Genomic DNA, 23,492 nt, shown 5'->3' with positions numbered 1-23,492 from the left:
TGTGTGTAAAATCCAAATATCAACATCAGTGTCTTTTTCCCATCTTGTTTGAGGCGGGGTCTCTCATTGGCCTGGATGCACTGATTGGCTATACCGGCTGGTCGACAGAGATCCTCCTGCCTCTGTCTCCCTCCCTAACAGTGGGATTACAAGCAGGCACACCACGCCTGGTTTTTACAAACAGGTGCTGGGATTGAACTCAGATTCTCACGTTAATAAGCAAGCACCTTATTGACTGGGCTGCCTGCCTGGCCTCGTTGTCTTTGGAAATAATAATTATTATTTATTCAAACACAACCACACCCATGAGTTTGTGCAACACCAATGCCGTTTCTAATAGCAAGGGTAAGGAACTGTTCCCGGCCCTGCATGAAGTCAGACCCATCTGCCTTTGTGCTCTTGGTCTTCGGCAGAAATGACTCACTGAATCTTGACACAGGACCGGAGGGAAGAGGGTGAGGTGTGAAGTCAGAGTCATGAACCACTGCCCTGCTGCACTGTCTTCTCCAGAGCAGGGTTTGAAGGCCGGAAGGTGGTAGCTTCATGGGGGAGAGGCCTGTCTTGTAGGTGTCCCTCTAAAGTGAAGCATTTCCTCCTGGAGGAAGGAGAGAGGCTCACAGACTTAGGAGCAGAAACTTGGGAGCCCAAGAAAATTACAGGACTCGAGAGGCAGATGGTGCGAGCTATCACAGATGTGGGGGTGGCTTTTCAGGGAGCAGCTGCCTGGAGTCACCAGTGCTCCCCTAAGTAATGTACACCATAAGCTGATCAGGTGGCCGAGCTGGACTCAGGAGGAAAACCTTCCATGGTCTGTGGCCTGTTTGTGACACCCAAACCTAACAGACCCAGGCGTGGCCAGGGAATCGTCGTCAATGTCAGCATTGGGTGAGAATGGGGCAAAGGAGGTGATGGTGTGGTCTCAACACTTCCCCTGGGGTCATCCTCCCCTGGCAACCCCCATCCTGCTTCACCCTAAGGAAAGCAACAGACAGAACCAGTGGACGTGCCCTCTACAAAGACCGCACTCCCGTAAAATGCCAAAGATGTCAGCTATGAAGAGAGTCTGGGCGGTTCTCACAGCCCAGCAACAGCCCTGAGAAACAGGATAACCAGCTGTCTCCGACTGTCCTCTCCTGATATAAATAAAGTGTTAACAGAGGAAACCGGAGGTAGAGCGTGTAGGTGTAGAGAGAACGTCTTGTGTGCTGTATGGATGTATGTACCTGTCGATTAGAAAGCCTATGGCTTAGGCTGGAAATAGAAGGTGGGGCATCCAAGAAGCAGAAAGGATTCTGGGATAGAGCCAGACAGGGAGATTGTCCCTGGAAGACGTGAGGAGATGGACACATGGTAACCTGAGCACAGGTAACCAGCCGTGTGACAGATGTAGGTTAAAATAAATGGGACATTTCATATTAGAGCTAGTCAGAGGAGAGCCTCGCTATATGACCAAGGTATTTGTGAATATATTTTGAGTTTGAATCTTATTTCTGGAAAAGCATGGGGTTTGGAGGAAGGACTAGGACTGACTCTTACATATAAGAACTTTCTAGGCAACTGCCTCAGTCGTTATAAATCTAAAAAAGCTTGTTTAAAATAAAATACAGGGATGAAAGCAGTAAGACTTGGGTTTCGGGACTAGGGAGATGGCTCAGTGGTTAAGAGAACTCGCTGCTCTTCCAGAGAATTTAGGTTTGGTTCCCAGCACCCACATGGCAGGTTCACAACCATCAGTAACTCCAGTCCCAAGGGATCCAACTCAGGCACTACAGACATGTAACACACAGACATACATACAAGCAAAACGCTCGCACATATAAAAATAAATTAATTTTAAAAATATTAATTTTAAAAATATCTATTTAAAGAAAAAAACCAGGTTTCACTCTCTCTCCACTCAGGTGGGGAAGCCTGGCCACATCAGTAGAGAAAGACAGCCAAGGAGCCCAGCCTCCCGGAAGCCACCCTGCCTCCCTCCAGCTTTGTGTCCCATCAGCCACAAGCCCTGCCTCTCTCCATGAGACTCGGAGACAGAAAGCCAAGACCATTCCCCGAGAACAACGTCTCCATCACCTTCAACGTGGTTCACAGAGGACAAAGTGCACCCCTGGGGCACCCTAGCCCAGCCCGGGCTGTGAATGGACTCTGTGTTGCTGAAAGTTTATCCCTGTGCTAGCCGCCCTCCCTCCTGTCTGCAGCGTCTCCGCCCGCCCCAGGCTCAGCCAACTCCACTGGGGGCCTGGCAGCAGTTCCTACTGTTGCTGTTGAACCTCTGGACGTCTTATCAGATGGGCACAGAGCCTGGCATTGAATGATGGAGCCCTGGTTAATGACGCTGCCTGACACTCGCTCCCCTTTGAACAAACCCAGAATTGTCACCTTCTGGACCTGGGTTGTTTGTGCGTGTGAATATGTACTCTGCAGGCACACAAAGGCCGGGGTGCCCTCACCCTCTGTGCCACGTGACTCCCAGCCCTACCACCAAAGGACCAGCTCAATCTATCACAGAAAGTGCTCCAGTGACAGGGTAGGCTGTGAGAGGAACTCAAAATGGAAGAACGGCCATCAGGGTGACCAGCTCTCCAGCTCAGAGGAGCAGGTGTGGGGTTCCAATGATGTTATCATGGTTCCCAATAGTCTTCACTGAGGACCCAAACACCATCCAGACAGGAGAGAAAGAACTCTAGTCTGTCGCGGCAGATCAACCTCTGTACTTATATCCTCCGTCCCGTCTTTCAGAGGAGGCTCTGAGATTTTGAGCAATTTTCCAAAGCTCGTGGGGTTAGTTAGCAAGCTATGAAGCTGGAGGTCAAACTAGACTGACAGCTCATACACACTTGTATGCACGCATGCACGCACACATCCATGCATGCACACCAGAAACATGAAGGGTAGTAACTTGCAACTGTGATGACTGTTTTTCAGATTAATGGGCACTGGGGAACTCTGCACTAAAGCTCTGGGTCCTTGTGCCTTTGAGTCTTGCAGCTGCAGCTCCAGAGACATGATACTTGGCTCGTGGCTGATTAGAAAAGCCTGACTCCCCTAAAGTGGGTGCAGGAGGAGGGGCTGAATGAGGTTCAAGCCGTTAGCAGGAGTTAGTAGTGTTCAGATAAACGACTCGCCAACATCCGTGTTTCTGTCAAAGCTGTGGAACTGTGCCTAAGAAGCAAAGCATCCTCTCTCAGACTGATGGGCCCTCCCAAGACCTCCTCCATCGGCATACTTCCCACCTGCCTCTGCTCCCCAGGCGGAGCTGCGGGTCACGAGCTGCTTTCTATGCAACTTACGAGAATCAGATGTTGGCTCCTTGCAGCTTTCCTGACTCCCTGTTGTCACCTGCCTGTCCCGGCCTGACACAAGTTACAGTTATCAGAGAAAAGGGGACCACAATTAAGGAAATGCCTAGGTGATATTAGCCTGTCGAGAAGCCTGTGAACGTTTTCTTAATTAGTGATTGATGTGGACGGGCCCAGTGCATTGTGGGTAGAGCCATCCCTGGGCTGGTGGTCCTGGGCATCGTAAGAAAACAGACGGAACAAGCCAGTTAGCAACACTCCTCCATGACCTTTCCTTCGGCTCCTGACTCCAGGTTCCTATATTATCTTTCTGCCCCGATTTCCCTGGGTGATGGGCTATAAGCTGTGAGATGAAACGAACCATATCCTCTCCAAGTAACTTTCGATGATGTCGTTTTTATCAAGGCAAAAGAAAACCTTCCTATGATTCTGTCTTAGGAAGAGGACTAAAGACTAGGACTAGATCTAAAGACTCTTTTTGAAAAACGTGTTTATTTTGATTTGATTTGATTTGATGTGTCTGTATGTCTGTGAACCATATGCATGCAGTACCCACAGAGGCCAGAAGAGGGTGTAGGATCCCCTGGAAATGACTGCAGATGGTGATGAGCCAATGTTTGCTGGGAATCAAACCCTGGTCCTCCGTAAGAGCAACCTGTGCTCTTAACTAATGAGCCATCCCTCCAGCCTTCTCAAGATCTTTGAGGAGCTGGAGAGATGGCTCAGCAGGTAAGATCCTTGACACAGAAGTGGAAGGACCCGTGTTCCATCCCCAGAGCTCATGTAAAAAAGCTGGGTGTGACAGCACATGCTTTTAATCCCAGTGGGAGGGAGGGAGGGACAAGTTGACCCCTGGGCCTTATTGGTCAATCAGTGTAGTTGAATCCATAAACTTCTAGTCCTAGTGAGAGAACCTGTGTCAAAAACAAGATAGACAGCCCCTGAAGAATAATATCCTAGGTCAGTCTTTAGCCCCCACACACCCTGCAAATCCTGAATTTTTGGAAGGGCAATCGACCCTGATCCATTTCCCAAGCTGCGTCTTGGTGATAGAGTGTTAGGGATTGTTTCTAATGTGGTCTCTCCCAAAGGCCATGTTCCCAGACACGGAACACCCCCAGCTGGATTTGATTGGCTATAAAGAATTGCTGTACAGCCAATGGCTGGCCAGGTAGACTGAGGCAGGGCCTGCGGATTTGGGGCCAGGAACTGGGGGAGAGTGGAAGGGAGAGATTGCCATGAAGGGGAAGTAGAAAGACCAGACCTAAAAGCTTGCCAATATGTGAGAATCAGAGAAAGGTGTGGGGTAGCAGAGATGAAATATGGATTTTAAAAGATGTTTACTCAGAAGTACCTGAGGGGCGTGTTTACTAGCAGTGAGAAGGATGAGAAATGCCCAGCCTTTGAGCTAGTCAAGGCACACTGTGTGTGTGTGTGTGTGTGTGTGTGTGTGTGTGTGTGTGTGTGTGTGTGTGTGTGTGTTTCATTCTTGAATCCAGATTGCTTCTGGGTAGGTGGGCACATTCACCCCTTAGGTCGCCAGTGCCACCCTCTGGGAGCCAAAACAGTTTAAAGCGGTTTAGCCCATTACCGCTACAATGTAGCCTTTGGTTTGCCAGGGCCACGTGCTTGACAGAGAAGGAAACACTGACTCAGCAGCTTCTCTCCTATAAGGAAACTGTGCAAACACAACGGGGGACAGTCCCCTTTCCCCTGAGCTTCCTGCACACACACTCCCGGTTCACCAAGATAATTCCTGATCTGTCACAATGCACAGTATAGCCTACCCTTGAATTTGAGCAGACTCGGAGATCCCTGGGTGCTTCTGCTTCTAAAATGCCTTTGAGTTTCTACTGGGTGTCCTTGGTAGAAATGTTCAGAGAAAAAAATGTGCATTCAAATGAGAAAATAACAAACCAAATACCCATGCCCTGGACCACTCAGATTTAACAAAAAGCAAAAGTGTGGACAGCCACTTCCTGTAGTGGGTCATCATGGCTGTCAACCTGACACTTCTGGGAAGAGGGGAACTCAAGTGAGCGACTGCCTCCATCAGATTGGCCTGGGGGCATTTTTATTAATAACGGAGGGTCCAGATCACTGTAGGCAGCACCATCCCTAGGCAGGTGGCCTGATCTGTGTGAGAGAAGTAGCCGACGATGAGTCTGACTGAGTGAATAGGACTGAAGATGGGTATGAGAGGTGACGGGGTCACATGATGAATCCCAGCAATCGGACTCTGGAGACCAGCATCAGGGTGCAGGTCTGAGTTTATCGCCGAGCACATGAGTTTATATTACTGTGTTAGAGCCAATCCCAAGCCCCTAAGTCCTCGGCCAATCATCTCTCACCACACTGTCACCGGGCTCCTATGAAAGCCCTGCTGGATGAGGTAACTCCTAAGAGCAGGGAGCATGGTCACCTGTGGGGAAGTAGCCACTGACCTGGCTTCGGTGTCTCACTGGTATTCCGGGAGCCATCTTAGACCTAATGCCCTAGAGCAGGTCAGGACTCTGAGGAGTCCCAGAAGCGCATGGCAACTCACTCTCCATCCCCCTTTTTCTTCACAAGGTTGACCTCCACATCCCCCACATCTGAGAGCAAGCCAGCAAACATTGTTTCAGTTTCTGCCACCAGGTCCCAGCCTGAGTTTCTGCCCCAGCTTTCCCCGGTAAGGTAACTTGGAAGCTGAAATAAATCCTTTCCTCTGCAAGTTGCTTTTGGTTATGGCGTCTTTCACGACAGAGAGAAAACTTCACACGCGTCCTTGAAGAGGCAAGGGTCATCAGCGCAGCCCCTTTTGGTTCCTCCCCCAACCCCACCCTTGCTTCCTCAGAACTAGACCTTCTTACAAAGTTCAGCTCAAACCTCCTAGATACCATGGTGTGCTTTGTCCTCTGTAACATTAAAGGTAAGTGCATGCTGTCTGCTGGGCCGAAGGGGTGATGCCACAGGGAGCTGTCCATGGGGCTGAACATCCTCTAGCCTAGTGCCATCCTAGAGGCCACAGTGACATTGTGGTGGGACATCACATCTTTGGGGTTCACACTTCACACTACACAGAGGTAGTGTGACCTTGGCCACCAGTTCTGCCCCAGCCCGAGTCCCAGGGGAAAGTTGTGGGCATGGTTACATCTTGACACTAACCTTGGGGGCTGTCTATGATTCAGTGACAAACCCAAGAGCCCTTCCCAGGCAAACCGCTTGTTCACACACACTTACCTCTGAGTGGCTTCATGAGTGTGCATCCCGGGACCAATGTGCGTAGCACAGTGACCAGCAGGGATGAGGGGTGAGGCTGTGTGGACAGCCAGGCAGGGGTCCCCAGATCAGCTCCACCTTGTGGATCTTGGCTCCAGTGCTGCAAGCCTTTGACAAAAGTCCTAGACAAAAGAGTAGTTCACAGAGCCAAGGACTGAGATGTGGCTCAGTGGATAGAGTGATTACCTAGCGTATATGAGGCTCTGGGTTCAATCCCCAGCATCGTATAAACCAGGCATAGCAGTGCATGCCTGTCATCACTGAGCTTGAGAGTCAGAAGTTCAAGGTTACCCTTGACTACTTTGCAAGTTCTAGGCCAGTCTGGACTGCAAGAAAGGAATGGGGACTAGAAGGAAGGGGAGAAGAGGAGAGGGGAGAGGAGAGGAGTTGAGGGGAGTGAGGAGAGGAGTTGAGGGGAGTGCGGAGAGGGAGGAGGGAAAAAAAGAAGGGTAAGCTAAGAGTTTTCCACAGAACTTGACAAAATACACCCCCTAAATTCATGTTGAATGAATTCATGTTAAATATTTATGAGGAAATAAATGACCAAAGAGCTAGTTGTAGAATGCGTTAGAGGACTTGGGGATGCTGAGGCAGGAGAGTTGTAGGCTTGAAGTCAACCTTGGATACATGGAGAGACTTCATTACAAAAGTTTAAAACTAAGTAGTTTGAATATTAATTAATTCATGGTAATTATGCCTTATTACAGGGAACTGTGTTTCAGATCCTCATCTTTAAGTGGCTTCTGAGGAGTGCCCTGAATGGATGAATGGATGGATGGATGGATGGAGGATGGATGGATGGATGGGTGGATGATAGACAGACAAAAGGATGGACGGGTGGGTGGATGGTGTCTTAGTTAGTTTTATGGCTGTGAAGAAACACCATGACCAAGGCAAATCTTATAACGGACAACATTTAATTGGGTCTGGCTTACAGGGTCAGAGGTTCAGTCCATCATCATCAAGGTGAGAGCAGGGCAGCGTCCAGGCAGGCATGGTGCAGGAGAAACTGAGAGTTCTACATCTTCATCCAAAGGAAGCCAGAAGCTTCCTTTGGGCTAGGAGATGGGTCTCAAAGCCCACCCCCACAGTGACACACTTCCTCCAACAAGGCCACACTTCCTAATAGCGGCACTCCCTGGGCCAAGCATATTTAAACCACCATAGAGGGATACATATGTGGGTAGTTGGGTGCATGGGAGAATATATGACATCCAGCCCTGCTTTGTAGCCTCAGGCCAGTGCCTTAACCTGTCTGGGCCCCTTCTGAACTGCACAAAGGACCTTCCAAGGGTTTCATGAGGATGGAAGGAGGTATTATGTGGATGTGATAAATACTAGTATGAATTATTTTTACTTTAGTGAATGGCTGTGAAGGACTGGTGTTCACTGGGGGCAGAGGCTGAAAATGGGGAAGTTAAAAGGAAAAGCCGCGTTGACATTTTAACTAACACAATTTCAACAGTTTTGATTTCACATCTTTCAGTAGAGGTCGCCTTCTAGTCCTTAGGGCTCCCTTTCCCCTGACCCCCAGGTCACCTGCTCTTTGCTCTCAGCAAGTAGCACCCTGAAGACAGTCTCCAGCAGTTGGTATCAGAACAGGCTCTTGATCTGGGACCCTGGGCTCCAGTGGCAGCCAGACCAGTTGTGTTTTCCTGGGTGCTCTGATTGTCTAGACTGTCCAGCCACGTACAAGCATGCAGAAGGCAGCTGCGGGGCCTCACAGCCCCATTCCCCTGCGCTAAGGCTGAGTGATTGGCGCCAGGGCTGCAGGGATGACAGAATGCAGAAGCCTCCCTAGCCCAGCATAGTATCAGATCGTGTGGCTGCCAGCTCATGGTTCCCAACGTGGAAGGCACATGCTCAGCCATGGATGAAGAGATAGAAGACAGACAGCCCGGGGCTAGCTGGCCACACCCTGGACCGAGGAGCCATCCCTTCCTGACTGAACCTGTGTGGGCGATGGGAGGAGAGCTGGGCCTCGGGAAAAGAGCTCAATCTGTTCATGTTGTTGGCCAGAGGAGGAGAGATAACAACGCCAAACAGGGAAGAGTGGAGCCATCATTAAATGACATCATGTGCTCTGTCAGTCCTGTTTGCACCTGTCTGATAGAGGAGGGTGGGGGATGGGAGGGTGGAAAGACAGGTGTGTGGATGGATGGAAGGATGGATGGGTGGAGAGTCTGGGGGGTGGATGGGTGGATGGAAGGAAGGATGAAAGGAAGGAAGGAAGGAAGGAAGGACAGAAGGAAGGAAGGAAAGAAAGAAGGAAGGAAGGAGAGATGGGTGTGTGTGTATGGATGGATGTGTGGATAGATGGGTGGGTGGGTGGCTGGATGGAGAGGCTTGTGGATGTGTGGATGGATAGAAAGATGGACAGATGGATGGAAGGAAGGAAGGATGATGGATAGATGAATGGATGGGTGGATGATGGGTGGATGGATGGATAGAGAGACTTGTGGGTGTGTGGATGGGTGGATGGATGGATGGATGGATGGATGGATGGATGGATGGATGGATGAGTGACTGGGTGAACAGGTGGATTAGTACATGTGTGTGCAGTGCGTAGCTAGATGGGCAGGTGGATTGATAAACGCACCTGTAGGTGGGTAGGGGTGTGGGTGGGAGGATAACAACTGAGTGGGTAGATATATGGATGTGTGAATGGATGACCTGGTGTGTGGGTGAAGGACGGTGGATGAACGGACAGATAAATGGACAGAGAATGAGGCAGATGATGGATGAGAGACAGGACAGACGGATGCAGGATGGCTAAATGAAAGCAAAGGCACTTGGATAGCAGACTGGATAAAACAGGTAAGCAGATGCAGGGGGAGATACCGAGCAGGGTGTGGGCATGCTGCTCAGTGCTGTGCGGTGTTTTGAGCTGCTGTCCTTGTCAGTGCTGCGGGAGTGTGCGGAGGAGCAGAACCAGGCCAAGCAGAGCCCCGGCAAGAGCTGTACAGCTACCAGGGAGAGGACAGTTTCAGCAGTCCTCAGGCCCCATGAAGTCAGTCCCAAAGAGAGAACAGGGCAAGGCTGACATTCAGGGGGTTTTATCACCTGCCCAGCTTGCATCTCAGAACAAGGCTGCTGCCCTAGCTGGGCCTCTATCTCAGCCCTGTCTGCCAGCTTTGAGCCCAAGCATCAGACAGTTAACATTCAACGGGCATAAAAGTCTCTCCCAAGTGGCTGTTAACAGCTGTGTGTGGCTTGTGGGGACTGCGTGCTGTGAAAGTTCAGTTCTAGAACCTTCCACAGAGGACAAGAGCTCAGAGACACCAGGCAGCAGGAAGGGAGTAGGTGATGGTCAGGGAGTGTCCCGTTGGGAGTGTAAGGAATGCAATCTAATGCTCCTCCCAGTGCCCCACCCCATTCCCGCCCCTGGTAGAAGTGTCCTCTGGCTCCCTGATATGCAGAAAGCCCTGTCCTCACCCACTTCCCAGTGGAGAGAGCAATCACCATGGAGCCCTCCGTACTTACATAGGCAAAGAGAGCTTCCCCTAGATCTAGCCTGAGGCATCCCCTTCTCACAAGCCCCAGACTTTGCACCTGTATGTCACCAAGAGGCTCTGGGTCTGGTCAAGCATGTCCCCTTGAGTCCAAACTTCATTCTGTCTCCCGCAAGGGTAACCATGCTTACCCTCTGGCCCCAGAGACCATGGAGGCAGCACCACCCTGCTGTCTGATTAGTTCCTAGATGTGTTTGGGACTCGGAACCTATCTGCTGCCTCAAATCTCAGAGCTGGGAGGAGGGGGGGTGTCTTTCCAGACTCTTGGGCTTCAGCTTGACTTATGTTCCCGAGGCAGCAGGAGAAACTGATGTCACCGGCTGGCTGTGCTTACTGGGCACAAGTCAGTGGGGACATGAGGTAGACATCGTGGGAGAGGCTGTGAGAGACAGTCTAAGAAAGGTTTAGAGGGCAGATGTCTCCTATGTCTTGGCAAACATGGAGGAGGCATGAGCTTCAGCTGCTGTGCATGGTATGGTGGCCTCCAGAATCGGTTGCCAGCCACGCGGGTTGGCGTTGCTGCCAGAGAGCTGTGAGCCGCAGCTTCCTGTGGCTTCCTGAAATCTTGACAATGACACAGACATGTGTTTTATCTTTTAGAACCCAGGGCATACTGGTAAGCATTTTACTCTGCCTGCTTGAGATTCTAGACTGCAAAGAGCCTTAGGTTTCCACTATGGTGGGTCCTTTAGAGTTCTGTAGGTCCAGAAAGGGACAGTCCAAAGTTAGAGGACATGTCTGTCTTCTGGGAACTGGCATCTGTTGGACAAGTTTTCCCAGTGTTGGGCCCTTCCTGACAGGAACATCTCTTTGGAAGGTGTTTTCCCTGAGGCAGGAGTGATCACCCCCTGGAGAAGCCCACATGTTCTCCACGTGCCTCCTGCAGGACCCATACAGGTCTCTTCTCTGTCCTAGAGGAAGTGGCAGATCGTGGTGGACAGTGTGCCTGAGGTCCCTGGATATCAGATGCAAACACACTAAACCGAGCATGGAGACACAGTAGTGTACTTTCCTTCAACATCAGAACTCCTCCCCCATGCGACACTGAGGCTGTCAGAAACGTGGTGCCACTCCAGAGGTCAAAGACATGACTTTAGCCTTTTCGGTGGCTGGTTTTCACCTTAAATGTTAAAAACCATCACACGGCAGTGGCAAAATCACCCTCGGCCTGTGGCTCCACTCTGGCTTTGGGTCTGGAAGAGGTGACTGCATGGGCTAAACAACCAGAGGGCGGCCTCAAGGCCAAATGGGTCAGCAGGGCCATCTCAGAACCCTTGGAAAAGGCTCTTGTGGGAGACAAGGGCTATCCACGGGCAGCTTTGTCTTAAGGAAGCAGACAAATGACCAACATCTGTTTCAGACCCAAAAGTAGAGTGAGGGAGGCTAGGATTGCTCACCTGGATGACTGTGACCTTGGGGATACTAAGACCCTCGAGGGAGAGCCCCATCTATGCTATGGGAGATAGAGGACCAGGGTCAGCAGGTATCTTTATGGCTGATCCCTTCCTGGCAAAAAGAAGCTCATCTGTCTTTTACTGTCAGGGAAGCCCCTTCTGGTGTACCACTTATTCATGCAGAGGGGCAGAGAGCAGTTAGATCCTGACATCCAGGGAGCTGCAAACTGAACACAGACCAGCCTTGAGCCTCTGAGCCGGTCTCTGAGAGCCTCTCTTAGTGTGCAGACTCTAGAGCCCTTTCCTTGTGCTCTGTTGCCTGCCCATGACAAGGGTCTCTGACCTGCCTGCGGCATCTCTCCCAGAGATGCTCAGCCCTGATGCACATCAGAAAGCGAGCTCTCAGTTAGGTCCAGCCAGCATCAGTACAGCAGTGCCGAAGAGTCCTTCTCCCTTGTCTGGGACAGCTGAGGCACCTGCTCATGTTTGGAGACCCCAGGAGACTGTGCCCAGCTCCCTCTGCAGTCACATCTCAATGGGCCTCTTGCAGTCCCATCATGGATGCATCTCTTGTATCCTGGCAACCTCTCTACCTCACATCCCCACACCCCTTCAGATGCTTTCCATGACAAAAGTCCTCCTGCACAAGTCCTTGTCACTGGAGAGGCTTTGATATAGAGCTAGTGGCTGAAGGGCTATCAGGAAATCCTTTCTCTCCTGTGAGGTCTGCTGGCCCAGTTGACCACTTCTCCCTGAATTCTGTCCATCGCTAAAGGATGAAATTGTGGGGTGAAGGAGTGGGTGCTAGTTATAAGACCCAGACAGGGTCCCCCAAAGAATAGTGGTCAGGGCTCCAGCAAACATTGCAGGCATAGTCAAAGGAGCACTGCTCACAAGAGAAGAAAGTGTGATAGATGAGGTTAACAAATGGGTCTCTGCACACTTCGGACTGTCCATCGGCCACTCACTCATGGAAGACGGTCCAGGAACTTTCTCCATCGTTAAAGAAGCTGGGGACATTCTGACACGAGCAAAGCTAGTCCTAGGAGGACAGTGGCTGTGTAACTGACCACCAGAGAGAGTAATATCCCCAAAGTCAGAGTGTAGACTGTGGGGCCATGGACAGCGGAATATGGAGACTGGGTGGTGGACTGTGGACTGTGGACAGCAGATCTTGGAGTCTGGCTGATGGAGCGAAGGCAGTGGTCAGCTTGAGGGTGGAATGTAACTGCGGAAGATGGACCGTTAATACTGGAGTCAGGGATGAGCAGGGAAGAGTGGAGGTTCACGTTTGCGTGTGAGATGCTAGAAATGGACTCTCAATGAGTGACTTTGACGGTCAACACACGGACATGGTCAGAACTGCGAAGCTGTTCATTAACGATGATTGGGGTACAGTTTACATTAGGTGGATTTCTACGACCAGTAAAAATAAAACTCGGGGCTGGACAGAGAGCTCAGTTGCTTGCCTAACATGCACAGAGCCCTAGGTTTGACTCTCAGAGTCACATAAACCAGGTGTGGATACACATCTGTAATTCCGGCACTCGAGAGACAGTAGGAAGAGGATCAGTCCCCTGAGGCCATCCTCAGCTACACAGAGGAGCCAAAGCCATTGTGAGCTACATGGGACGCTGTCTCGACAAAAGGGTGGACTAGAGAGATGGCTCAGACTTTAAGACACTTAGTGCTCTTGCAAAGGACCGGGATTTGGTTCCCAGCACCCACATGGTGGCCCACAGTTGTCCGTAATTCTAGTTCCAAGAGATCTGACACCCTCTTCTGACCTCCACCAGCTAATATACATGCAGGGAAAATGCCCATATGTATAAAATAAAATGCATAAATCTGAAAGAAATTAAAATACTGAGCAACCTGAGCTCTGGAAATGGCAGAATCCTGATAGCCAATATGTGGTTGCTTCCTTAGTGACCTGGTAAGTTGTCACCCAGGCACCCATCCTGAATGAATGACATCCCGTATTCCTTCCTACCCTCACCCCAAAGCACATCCATTCAAGCCCACCACTCCCTCTCCACCCACAGCGTCATCCATCATTCAAAACATCTCCATCCTGCTCACAACCTTGAAACCCTTCACAATCCCAACATGGCTAACCTGTCACATGTCCCCTGGTTTTGCGTCTCATCACTCCAGCAGCAAGCCCAGACCCCAGCACCATTCTGCAATGGCTCACTCGATTTGGTTTACAAGGTATCTCCGTGTGCCTTGGACAACAGAGCCCTGGGAGCAAGCAGTTAGCTGTGAGAACAGCCGGTAAATGAGTGGAACCCTTGAACACAGATTCTACCACTTACGAGCATCTAATGGACTGTCATGGTGGGAAGCTCTGTCTCACGTGGAGACAGGCTCCTTGTCCCATGCACATCTGGGCAGCAATCGCTGAGAAGTTCCTCATCGTCGAGTCAAAAGGAAACCAATTCCTGAATTTCTAAATGCCCTCGGCCTCAGGTGAGACTCCCCTGCCTCAGCCATCTTGGAATCGATTGATGGGATGGAGCTGCAAAACTTGGGGGATTCTGATCTTCACCAAGAACCGAAAACAGGCTTCAACCCTATCAATTCTCACTGAGAGGTGAGATTACTTCTTAGGCCATAGCCTAAGAAGTCTTGACTCTATTTCCAGACATAGCAGGAGAAGCTCTGTGATCCACTAGCAATGTCTGCAGGGACACAAGCAGGGCAGGTAGCAGAATATCCCCAACCCATATGCCCCCAGCCCTCCAATGACATTTCAAGACAACTCAGGTTTCAAAGTTGCAGAAATCCTCTTGCCTCTGCCTCCTAGGTGCTGGGACATAAATTCCTCTTCCTACCCCACCACCACCATGCCCCAGTCACCTCCTAACCAGAAGGCATTCATATAACTATACCTTATGGGGATACTGCATCCCAACCCCTGGAGGTAGAGTCATGATTCTCATTTTATAGATGAGGGAGACGAGTTTCTGGTGGACAGGGGACTGACTCACCCTGGGTCATACAGCTGATGTGGGACAGCCCTGTGTCACCCATTGTCCTCCCATCTCCAGAGGACACTAATTCCTGAATTTCTAAATCAAATGCCCTCTACGCTGTTAACACTACGATCTGCCTGGAGAGCAGAGGGGAGCCGTCACCAGGAACACTGAGAGCCTGTCACGGTGGCTGGAACAAAGGAAAGCTACCGAGTCAGGAGAGGAGATGCAGGGCTCTCAGCGTTCAGCCGACGGTGGCGTCACGGCTTCAGCCCAGGCAGGGCTGTCCCGTCTGAGTAGACACAACAAACTTTTAATAACTCTGCCCGGCTCAGATCCAGAAGTGTATTTTTACCAGGGTGAGTCAGTGACTTATTTGTCAATAGAGGCCAGTGAGGGAGAAGGCCCGGGGCCTTTTATAAACACACGGAACCCCTGGAGAGTTGGGGGACGCAGGATTGTCTAGGAGAAATGCTCCTTTGCTGTGGGACAGACAAGCGGCAGGAACAGTTGGGGAATGAACATTAGGGATTGCCAAGGGCAATGTGAGGCACTTTAGGGACTCAGGAGTAGATGAGATGAGGATGGACCCCAGGTAAACCTGTGTCCCGTCTCTCTCACGTACAAATCTGTGGGCAGGGGGTGTCTGCGCCGGCCTTGGTTTCCATCTGTGAACCAGGTTTGCTCACATCTGCCTTGTGGTCCTCTCAAGAGAGTTTGAGGAAACACTGTCATCTATGCCGGTAAAAGGTTCCTGGTGTCAGTCATGGTGACTACAAGCTGGGAAGAGGGATTTGTGTCCCAGAACTCCAAAGGCTGGAGGAGGAGAGTCGCTCTCTGACATAGCCTGGGCTTCAGAGTGCGACTCTGTTTTAAACAAAGAAAACCGAAGGAGGAAAAGAAAGAAAGTCGGGAATGATGGGATCCCATCCATGAGCCCAGAACTCCGAATGCTGAGGGAGGGTGATTGCCCAATTTTAAGGCCAGTCTTGGCTACATATTGAGTTCCAGAGCACCAGGTTTCAAATAAGTAAAAAGAAAAGGAGAAAAAAGTTAATTCTGCCCTACGAGAAGGTGTCTTCAGTCTTGCCCACAGCAGGAACCCAGATGTCTATCGGTTGACTGTAGGCTTGGAGATTAACCTTACAGAGGAGTAGCGCTCAGCACTGAAGAAGGAACGAGTCTTTTCTGCATCCCCCTGTGAACGAGGCTCACGGCGATAGCATGAAGTAAAAGACAACACCCTAACCCTAACCCTAACCCTAACCCTAACCCTAGCCCTAACCCTAACCCTAACCCTAACCCTAACCCTAACCCTAACCCTAACCCCGACACACACCCTAACCCAACCCCAGACACGACCCTAACTCCTAACCCTAACCCTAAGAAAGAGTTAATGCAGTGTGCAAAGGAAACAAGCCTGCTACAGAAGACTAGAGTGACACAGGCTGCCCAGGTGACACAGGCTCCTTCCTCTCTGTGGGGTCACAGAGTGGAACACATCCTATCCAGGTGGTGATTGGGAGGGAGCGCGGGGATGTAAGACTGTATGTCCTTTCCTGCTTTCTTATAGAGTAAACATGATTGTGAGGACATCAAAGCTGAGAAGCGGGGCCCGGGGATATGCTAACCCAATTGTGGGAACCAGAGGTTAACCCTCCAAAGTCGCACAAAAAGCCAGGTAACGTGGCACGGGTCTGCAATCCCAGACCGGCTAGCCAGAGCTCCGAGGCACATGAGCAAGCCAGCCTAGCCGAATCTGTGGCTCCTTGGCCAGAGAGAGTCTGTCTCATAAAAAAAGGGTTGATGACTCATGAGGAATAACATCCAAGGTTGTCCTCTGGCCTTGATATGTAGGTGCATGCACGCAGAAACACAGACGCACACACACTCACACAGATACAGATACATACACACATACACCCATACAGACACACACACATACACATACACACACAGAGACACACAGATATACATACAGAGACAGACACACACATACACAAACACACAGACACAGATACACACACACAAACATACACAGACACATACACAGACACAGAGATACAGACACACACACACACACACACACACACACACACACACACACAACTTATGAAGCATATGACACCACCCAATGGCCCAATGGCTTCAGACTCAAAGATCTGTAGGGCCCATTTTGGTGATGAAATGACAAAACCAGACAGACACCAGGCAGGACGCACCACAAGCATCTCTCAGGGGCAGGCCAGGAACTGGGAGCCTCCAAGGAACCCCTACCCACCGCACCCCCGCACAGCCCTGTGAAAGGGCAGCATTCCAGGGCACCCACCTTCTAGAAACTGAGGAGGGGGAGCAGGGTGCAAGGTCCAGTACTTCCTGGTTTCACAGGAAGTCTAGGTTAGTCCTCAGTGTCACCCAAACTAGCACAGAAGCTCTGGCACCTGGGCCACATCACAGGCAGACCCCATCGTGGCAGGGCCATGATGACTGTCATGGGAGCTCCTAGAGAGGGGGTGGGACAGAAGGTTCTGGAAGAGCAGCCATAGCAAGACAGAAGGGTGACAAGTTGTGAGGAGAATTCAGCAGAGCCAGAGACCCATCTACTACAGATGTCTGTGTCCAAGATGTCGCACGCAGTCTAGTGTGTACTCTGGAAAGTGACAGTGATAGAAACCCAGACTAGCTTCAGAATCTTTCTGCTTCCTCAAGCACATCTCTGGAGCACAGTGGGCCTCTGGGAGTCAGACATGTATGCCCCCCTGGATGTGCCCCTGGACGTGCCCCTGGGCAGGCTCCTGTACTAATCTCACTCTTTTCTCTCACTCTCCCCTCCCCCACCCTCAGTTTTTCCTTCCAAGCAAAAACAAAAGCCACACATTGAGGCCCCGTAGAGCAGTCTACTGATTCAGGAAGGTGGAGAACGGCTCTCAGGCTCCCTACCTACCCCAGAGGCCAGAGCCATCCCAGAGAAAAGGGAATTGCCTCCGGACTCCATAGCAAAAGCCCTGAGCCAACTCTGACTGGCTCAATGAGAGTCACGTGTCTGAAGATGGGCCAATCACTATGGCCAAGGGTAGAGGCTTGACCAGACACAGCGCCTTCTAGAAGTCTGTTTACCTTCTAGGCTCTTCCCCGTGGCCAGCTCTTCATTCTGCTACAGTTGCAGCAGTGCTGAGAACCGCCTGGTGTGGCAGGGGAGGGGGTTGTTAAGGAGACCGAGTTCGGAATGTATGGGGGGAGAGGAAGAGAGGAAGAAGCAGGAGGGGATGGGGAAGGTGGAAGAACGGAGGAGGAGGGGAGGAGGAAGGGAAGGAGGAAGAAAAGAGGGAAGGGAAGAGAAAGGGAAAAAGGAGGAAGGGGAGAAGGAAGGGAAGGAGGAAGAGGAGGAGGAAGAAGAGAGGAGAAAAGGGAAAGGAGGAAGAAGAGGAGGCGGTAGAAGAGGGAAAGGAGGAGGAAGGGGAGGAGGAAAAAGGAGAAGAAGGAAGTGAGGAGAAGAAAGGGAGGAGAAAGAAGGGAGGAAGGAGAAGAGGAGGACAGGGATGAGGTGGTGACTGAAGCAAACGGCAGCTCACCAGTGCAGAGGAGACCATTAGGGCTGCTCGGTAATTAAAGTTTACAAGGCACTTTCACGTTCATCAACGCTGCTCCGAACCGCAGCCCCGGGAGGCGGTGGGGCCCAGCTCGGCTCTCTCTACAGATGATACAGGAAGATCTGGGAGAAGTGGTAAAGCCAGGCACAGGATGACCCACAGCCTCCCAGGCCTCCCAGCCTACTCCTCAGACCTCAGGCCAGTAGGCAGATGGAGGGAAGCAGCAGGCTGCTGTCCTGGTAAACATTTCCCTCGGGTTGACTCTGTTTAAAGAGGAAAGCGCTGGGGCGATAGGCAGCAGCAGTCAGTCGTGATAAACGGAATGGGACTCAGTGGACTCGGGGAAAACAACCCGGCATGATTAATGTCTAGGTAGACATTGTTCCCCTCCCGGGGTGCCTCGCCCGGGGCTTGAACTGTCTGTTAAATGGTGAGATTGGCAGGTGTTGGAGGCAGGTAGCCACAAAGCTGACTCTCCCTGATGTAATCGGGCAGCCTGGGAGTGGGTGAGAAAGGAAGCGTTTCCCCACCTCAGCGTGAAGCAAAGGTACGAGTCCCTGGCACCCGAGAGCAGCACCTAAAACTCGAATGCACAAAGCATGCTTGATTCAGTGATGCGTTCATTTTCCAGGGCCTTGGGTTCCCCTCGTTAAGTACAGAAAGATTCTGGGGGCCGATGGGAGGGTTCATCGGGTAAAGGAGCTTGCGGTCAAGCAAACAAGCTGTGTTCAGTCCCCAGGGCCCATGTGCTAGAGAGACCTGACCTCTATAAGTTGTCCTGTGACGTCACACGAGAGCGTGAGGCATTCACACACTCACACGCACCCCTCGAAAACGAGGCAGGATCAAGTTGGGTGTTGGGTCCCGTGCTTAGCCTGCACAGGACGCTGGGTCTTAAGAGCTAAAGAGAATACCTTCAGAAATAAAATAATAGGCTTAGAGAAAATATAAGATAAATGGTGCATGCACACGCACACACACACACACACACACACAGCCCTAAGCAAAAACCACCCTGGCCTGTGTGTGCAGGTCAGAGGTCAGCCTCAGGTGTCCCCCCAGGACTCAGCAAGTCAGCTAGATGCCACAGGGACCGGAGACAGCCTGGCTCTCCTCCCCAGCCCCCTGCACACCCAGCTGAGTCCTGCAGATCAGACTCAGCTCCGCTTTTGCAGATGAATGCTTTGCCTTCCTGCATCTTTAAGTGGTTGTAGGACAGGGGGCTGGGGATATCTTAGGTTATTTTGTGTCCTATAAAAGTCTATTTCATGGTGATAAAGTCTGGAGAAGAGCTACAGCCGTTGGCTTACCTAGGGCCGAGTCACCACTTGGGCATCACAATGGTAGAAGGCGGTGGGCCCATACAGGCTCGAACCGGCTCATAAACCGGAAAGCTGGCACTTAGAGACGTGCCCCGTCATATCAGGCAAGAGCATCCTCTAAAATTCACCCCGAAACGAGGGGGGGAGCATCAAGCTTGGCTGCATGACGACATAAGGATCCTGTAGATGTGTTGGAACGTCAAGTTGAGATAATTCTCCCAGGAAGTAATGGAGGTTGAGAGTGGGTGCCACGGGGAAGGAAGTCGGGGAGCGAGGTGTGGGAGAAACTTAGAGAGGGGCCTTAAAGTCTAGGTTAGAGGCTTGGCTCTTTTGTTTGTTGTTTTGTTTTGTTTTGAGGTAGGGTCTTTCTACATAGCCCAGGCTATGCTGGAACTCACTAGACTAGGCTGGCCCTCAAACTCGTGAAGATCTCCCTGCCTCTGTCCCCCCAGGTGCTGGGACGTCTAAATTAGTTTTCGTTGTGACAGAGAGCAGACAGATCATTTAAAGGAGGGGAGGCGCTTAGTCCAGTGGAGGTTTGACGCCCCAGAGAAGGAGGATGCTAGAGGGGTGAAGCAGAAGTGGGTGGGTGGGAGGGTGGGTGGAGAACGCCTTCTTAGAGGCAAAGGGGTGGGGAGGGGGTGGGGGCACGTGGAGGGGAGACCAGGAAGGGGGGTAATGTTTGAAATGTACACAAATAAAATCACTAATAAATAAGAATAAATAAATAAAGGAGGAGTTCTCAACGTTCCTAAGGCTGCGACCCTCTAATACGGTCCCTCACGATATGGTGAGTTCCCCCAACCATAAAGGTATTTTATTGCTACTAATAACTGCAACTTTGCTGCTGTTATGAATCTTCATGTAGATATTCTGGGGAGATAGAGGTTTGCCTGAGGGGTTTCAACCCACAGATTGAAAAACGCTGATTTAAAGGAAGGTTGGGCTTGGGCTCTTGTTTAAAGGGGGTTGACTCTGTGAATGGCTCCATCCCTTTGGGTCTCAGTAAGTGAGCCTTGCAGCATCAGGAGTGTGGGAGAGTAAGGGTGTTCGTCTCATATAGACGGGGGTAAGGGGGGGACTGACAGACAGACGACAGACACTGCTGGGTTTCTGCTACTGCTTTGGGCCAGTACCACCCACATCCGGGAGTGGGACTTCCCCTTGGCTGCTTTCCCACAGGCCAGACATCTCTAGAAATACCCTTATGGGTGTGTCCAGAAGGGGGCTTCACTAACCTACCCTAGGCATTTCTCAGTCTAGCCAGAAAGACAGCCAGGGTCCAGACCATCCTCTGTTACAGCAGGCAGCGTGTTCCTCCTAAGACCACAAGACACGCAGTCTGTTCCCAGACGCGCCGGTCTGACTTTACTTCCCTTCATGCTTAACTTTTGTTTTCCTGGACTCAGTAGGTACCTTGACATCGTTGTTGTTGTTGTTAAATTGCCTTTTTCTCCCTGTTGTAATATTTCCTTTAATTATTTGGAAATTTAGTGTCATGCACCTGGGTCACACTGTTCCCAGGCCCATCCTCCCCCACCCTTGTTCCCCCCCAAACACACAGACCAAGTCCAATTTTACATTGCCCGTAAGCTCACTGGAGCATGGTCAGACTCCCAGCAGCCAGCCCCTGTCCCATCCCATCCCCCACCCCTGCCGGCCACCATCAACTATGAAGACCTACACTTCATCACCTTTATCGCAGTTTTTAAGGACTCTCTTCAATGGCTTCCCGACTGGATTGGGTTTGGGGGGAGGGGGAGCGTTCAGAAGCCTTCAGTGTCTCTCATTCTCAAGTCTCAAAGAACTTCAACATGGTTTCTGGCGGCAGCTAGGGTCACGGACACCCACCTGGTCCCAGGAGGCAACATGGGCCAGAGACAGCCTCTGGTCCTATCACAGATAACAGATGTCAACATGGCCCCAGGCAGCATCACAGACCACACACATCAACATGGCCCAAGGTGACAACACAGATCACCTAGATCAGCATGGCCTCCGGCAACAGCATAGATCACGGACCAGGAGGCAGTGGTAGTGCACACCTTTAGTCCCAGCACTCGGGGAATGGAGGCAGGTGGATCTCTGTGAGTTTGAGGGCAGCCTGGTCTACAGAGTAAGTTCCAGGACAGCCAGGGTTACAGAGGGAGACCTTATTTTGAAAAGAAAAAGTTTTGGAGTTTTTTTTGTTGTTTGATTTATTTATTTATTTATTTATTTATTTATTTATTTATTTATTTATTTATTTTTTAGCAGGCTGGAGAGATGGTTCCGGGCTTAGAAGAATTCATGCTATTGTAGCGAATCCAAGTTCAGTTCCTAAGTAGATCACAACTGGAACTTAGGCCCTTTTCTGGTTTCTTCAGGCACCTGCTCACGCCTGCATATACACACAATTTTAAAAGTAAAACGGATATTTTAAATCGATTTTTGTATATCAAAATGTAAATGTGATATTGATTAAAATATTTTATGAAAATAAAAAATAATAAAATGTGAAGAAGAAGAAGAAGAGGAGGAAGAGGAGGAGGGGAGGGGGAGGAGGAAGAGGAGGAGGAGGAGGAGGAAGAAGAGGAGGAGGAGGAGGAGGAGGAGGAGGAAAGAGATGGAAAGACGGTGAACAAGAGATGGGAAAAGAGAGGAGAGGATCCATTAAAACAACAAAAGCAGGATACAACCATTGTTTGGATGCTGGGGTGTTTGTGTGTGTGTGTGTGTGTGTGTGTGTGTGTGTGTGTATAAGTGCATGTGTATCTCTGCATGTTTGTGTGTGTGTGTGTGTAAGTGCATGTGTATCTCTGCATGTTTGTGTGTGTGTGAATGCATGTGTGTTTCTGTGTATGTTTGTGAGTGTGTGTGTGAGTGCATGTGTGTCTCTGTGTATGTTTGTGAGTGTGTGTGTGTGAGTGCATGTGTGTCTCTGTGTATGTTTGTCTGTGAGTGTGTGTGTGAGTGCATGTGTGTCTCTGTGTGTGTTTGTGAGTATATGTGTGTGTATAAGTGCATGTGTGTCTCTGTATGTTTATGAGTGTCTCTGTGTATGTATGAGTGCGTGTGTGTGTGTGTGCGTGCGTGCGTGTGTGTGTGTGTGTGTGTGTGTGTGTGTTTGTAACCTTCTTCCTCACCCTTTAAAACTAGAAGCTAAAGTATTTCATGGTGAAGTGGGAAGTCCAGAATTCCCAGTCACCTGGGATGGAACTAAAGCAGCCATCCTGAGGCAGGCAACAGGGTGAAGGCCATGAGTCGCAAGTGGACCCACATCCCAGCTCCCGCCCTCGACAAGGTGCAGGTGTAATATAAGGTCCCTGTGCCAGCCTCTGGTGACAAGTACTCTCAGCCCTTGTGTGTCCTTACACTTTAAGTGTTGTGTGTGTGTGTGTGTGTGTGTCCACATGTGTGTGTCTGTGTCTGTGCACAGCAGGTAGGTAAATGTAGATAAGTGGGTGGGTAGGTGGGTGGGTGGGGGTGGGTGGGTGGGTAGATAGATAAGGAGGTAGGTGGGTGGTAGGTAAGTGGGTGGGTGGGTGGGTGGGTGGGTGGTGGGTGAATGATAAGTGGTAGGTGGTGGGTGGTGGGTGGGTGGTGGTGGGTGGGTGGGGTGGGTGGGTGGGTAGGTGGGTGGGGGCTTCCATCCTCAGGGGCTGAGTTACAGGCAGCTGCACGTCATCTGACTTGAGTTCTCTGAAGAACAGCACTCTTAACCCCTGAGCTAGCCCTCCACCCCTACCTAATGTGTAATCATAAAAATATACCATAACTCAGACTCTACGAAAACATTAGACGTCTCCCTAGCATCATTCCCCTAAAATACAGGTCAAGTGCTCCTCAAAATGTCCCACGGTGGCCCTTCTCCAGATTTTGCTCTGTGCATGGGTCTCCTGTTTCCTGTCACCCCAAGCCAGTGGGAAGGCTCTACTCTACAAGGCTGGGGGGGCCTGGTTCTAGATTTGGGGGAGGCTGCTCTGACAGGCCTTCAAAGGACTCCAGGCCTTGCTGGCTGCATGGCCCACTGAGAGTTCACAGGTCTCTAGTTGACTAATTATGAACCAAACACGAACTTTTACTCATGTGGGGGTACATTTGCACTTGGCGAAATGCGACATCTCATTTCAAAGCCAGGAAACAAAGACTTTAAA

Source organism: Rattus rattus, chromosome 17 (genome assembly GCF_011064425.1).
Source record: "Rattus rattus isolate New Zealand chromosome 17, Rrattus_CSIRO_v1, whole genome shotgun sequence".
NCBI lineage: Eukaryota > Metazoa > Chordata > Mammalia > Rodentia > Muridae > Rattus > Rattus rattus.
This window is presented reverse-complemented; position numbering follows the sequence as displayed.